Source organism: Ranitomeya imitator, chromosome 1 (genome assembly GCF_032444005.1).
Source record: "Ranitomeya imitator isolate aRanImi1 chromosome 1, aRanImi1.pri, whole genome shotgun sequence".
In the NCBI taxonomy this organism is placed as follows: domain Eukaryota; kingdom Metazoa; phylum Chordata; class Amphibia; order Anura; family Dendrobatidae; genus Ranitomeya; species Ranitomeya imitator.
This window is the reverse complement of record NC_091282.1, coordinates 47,461,375-47,464,593: the sequence shown is the minus strand read 5'-3', so window position 1 is coordinate 47,464,593 and position 3,219 is coordinate 47,461,375.

Sequence of the window (3,219 nt, the reverse complement as noted above, 5' to 3'; positions counted from 1 at the left end):
AGTTTAACCGGATGCCCTTCGGGCTCTCCAATGCTCCAGGCACCTTTCAACGGCTGATGGAAAAGTGTTTGGGAGATTTAAATTTCGAGGCTACCCTGATCTATCTGGATGACATCATTGTGTTCTCATCCTCATTCGAAGACCACCTTGCCCGGCTTGGACAGGTACTCGGAAGACTGCGGGCGCATAACCTGAAGTTGAAGCCAAAAAAATGCCACCTCTTCAAGAGGGAGATTGAGTACCTAGGCCACATAGTGTCACAAGATGGAGTTCTACCCTCGCCAGAAAAAGTGGCTGCTATCCAGAAGTGGCCATTCCCTCAAACAGTGAGAGAACTCCAGGCCTTCCTGGGACTTGCGGGTTACTACCGCCGGTTTGTTAAAGACTTCGCAAAGGTGGCAGGTCCTCTCAATGAGTTGCTGAGGGGGACCGCTGGAGTGCCGAAGACCCAGCGCATCCCCTGGGCACAGTGACAACACGAGGCCTTCCAGGCTATAAAGAATGCCCTTACTTCGGCCCCGATTTTGGCCTATGCAGACTTCGATCAACCGTTCCTGTTGTACACCGATGGTAGCCTTCATGGACTTGGTGCAGTGCTTTCTCAGATACAGGATGAGAGACATGAGACATGAGAGAGTTATCGGGTATGCTAGCAGGTCCCTGCGAGACAGCGAAAGAAACCCTCACAATTACAGCTCCTTCCGGTTAGAGCTCCTGGCCCTGGTGTGGGCCATGACAGAAAAGTTTGCAGGCTTCCTGACAGGAACCAAAATTCAAGTTCGAACAGACAATAATCCCCTGGCCCACCTTGAGAATGCTAAACTGGGGGCCTTAGAACAACGGTGGATGGCTCGCCTGGCCAAGTTCGACTTTACCATCAGTTATGCTACCGAAAACGCAAATGCGGATGGGCTGTCAAGAGTGCCTGTGGAGACTCCAGTGGGGGATCTTGATGAGCAACTCGAAGAGGAGGAAACCCCAGACTTCAATAAGTTCAAGCCCCCAATGGTTGAGGCCCAGTCAAGAAGGGAGGCCTGCGCATTACCCGATCCCTGGGGAGAACCAATGAGGAATGGGGACACGTTCAGGATGAAGACGAAGGGCTGAGACAGATGAAATGGGTAACGCAAAAGCGGAAGCCTTGCAAACAGGAGAGAGATAATCTGGACTCTGTAGTGAGGAGTGTGTTGCACCAGTGGGATAGACTGGAAGTGTGAGAGTCAGTACTATATCGTAAGAGGCAACAGCCAAAAGATATGGAAGTAAGGTGGCAAGTGGTCATTTCAGGAAGAATAGCTCAAGAAATAGCTAAAGAGCCCACGAATTCGGAGCGCACTTCGGCCCCGCAAAGACCTACCAATGGTTGCAGCGGTATGTGTATTGCCCCCGGTTGGAGCTTGTGGTGGAAGAGGTTTGCCGGCAGTGTCGAGTATGTGACCTCATTAAGAGTACTGAACAGGGGGCACCCATCCAGACCATACAAACTAAGGAACCGTTGGAAGTCTTGATGATCGACTATCTCCTCGTGGGACACTCGGCCCGGGAGCTGCAATACTGTTTGGTGATGACCGATCATTTCTCTAAGTTCGCAGTAGTCACTCCGACTAGAGACCAGACTGCGGAATCGGCGGCGCGAGCCATCTGTCAAGACTTCATCCGGGTGTATGGGTGCCCAAATCGCATCCACTCCGACCAAGGCGCATGTTTCCAAGGCAAGGTGATGGAAGAATTGTATCGCATGTATGGCATCGAGCGGTCCCGGACCACCCCTTACCATCCTCAAGGCAATGGAGCTTGCGAACGCTTCAACAGAACCTTGCTTCAGATGCTGAGAACATTGGAAGAGGATAAGAAGGTGTGTTGGCCAGACTATCTGCCAGAATTGGTCTGGACCTACAACAATCGGGTCCACTCCACTACGGGTTATACCCCCTATCTACTGTTGTTTGGAAGAGCTGGACGAGAGATCATTGAGCTGAATTTGGAACAGCCAGAGGAGCTGATGGAGCGAAATGTCACCTCATGGGTGAAAGAGCATCGGCAACATTTGCAAACGATACGGCGGTTGGCGGGTCAGCAACTGCAAGAAAAAGAACATACGGCCCGCAAACCGACTCAAGAGTTACCGCTCCAACCTGGAGACCGGGTATTGGTCAGAGAGAAACGCCCTAAGGGAAAACTAAGTGTGATATGGGAAGTACAGCCGTAGAAGGTTATCAAACGAGTGTATGCTAACGGCCCTGTCTACAAGGTACAGATTGAAGATGGGGCATCCGCCCCTAGAGTACTTCACAGAAATATGCTGCGGCCTTGCCGGTCTGATGTCTGTTCTATGCCATTGTCGCCTGGAGGCGCCACTCCACTTCCTGAATCTGTCATGCCTGATGACCAAATCGATGATGAGTGGTGGACCGTCCCTGACACAGTAAGGGGTCCTCAGCCGCCCAGAGATGGTAATCTCATGAATGTACCAGTACCGCCATGCGAGGATGAGACCAGACAAGAGCGCACTATGTCCCCTGCAACAAGTGTTCCTCTGGAAGATAGTCAAGCCTTGCCTGACAGCCAAGATCTTCGGAGATCCCAGAGGTCTAATGCAGGGGTTCCACCAGTCCGATATGTAGAACAGTGTGCTCTGTCTGTTTTTACACCTTTGTTGCCTCCTCCATTACATTTTTACCCTGATGCTGTGATGGCCGAGGACGACCACCATTAAGAAGGGAGGCATGTAAGAGGGTGGTGCTGTTATGGACAATAAGAAACATGCTGTCACTTTAAGAGGCTGCATCCTCTTGTCTGGTGTGATGGTATGTTCTGCTGTTCTCCCCTGCTCTTATGTTTGCTATGTACTGGTCGGGGCTGTGTGCAGGGATGGAGCTGAAGCAGCGTGTGGAGGAAAAGTTTCAGAGGGAACTGAGAGAACTTTGTGCTGTTCTGTCTGCAAGGAAGAGTCATTGGCGGCAAGAAAGATTACACAGCTTGAGACGAACTGCGTTTATTAAATAGACTTTCCCGGTTACAGCAAAGGGTGGCTGTTCTGTGCTGGTTTGTGAAGCCATGAAGATACTGAGAAGGGGACTTACGGTTTCCAGGAGCAAGGAGAAGACCACGCTTTGCAGAGCTGACAGGAATCCGTGCGCACCACCGTTTTGGACTTCGGGGGCCCCCTGAGACTGTACCTGTGTCCCCAACATCACCGTGAGTTGTTCCTGTTTGGTG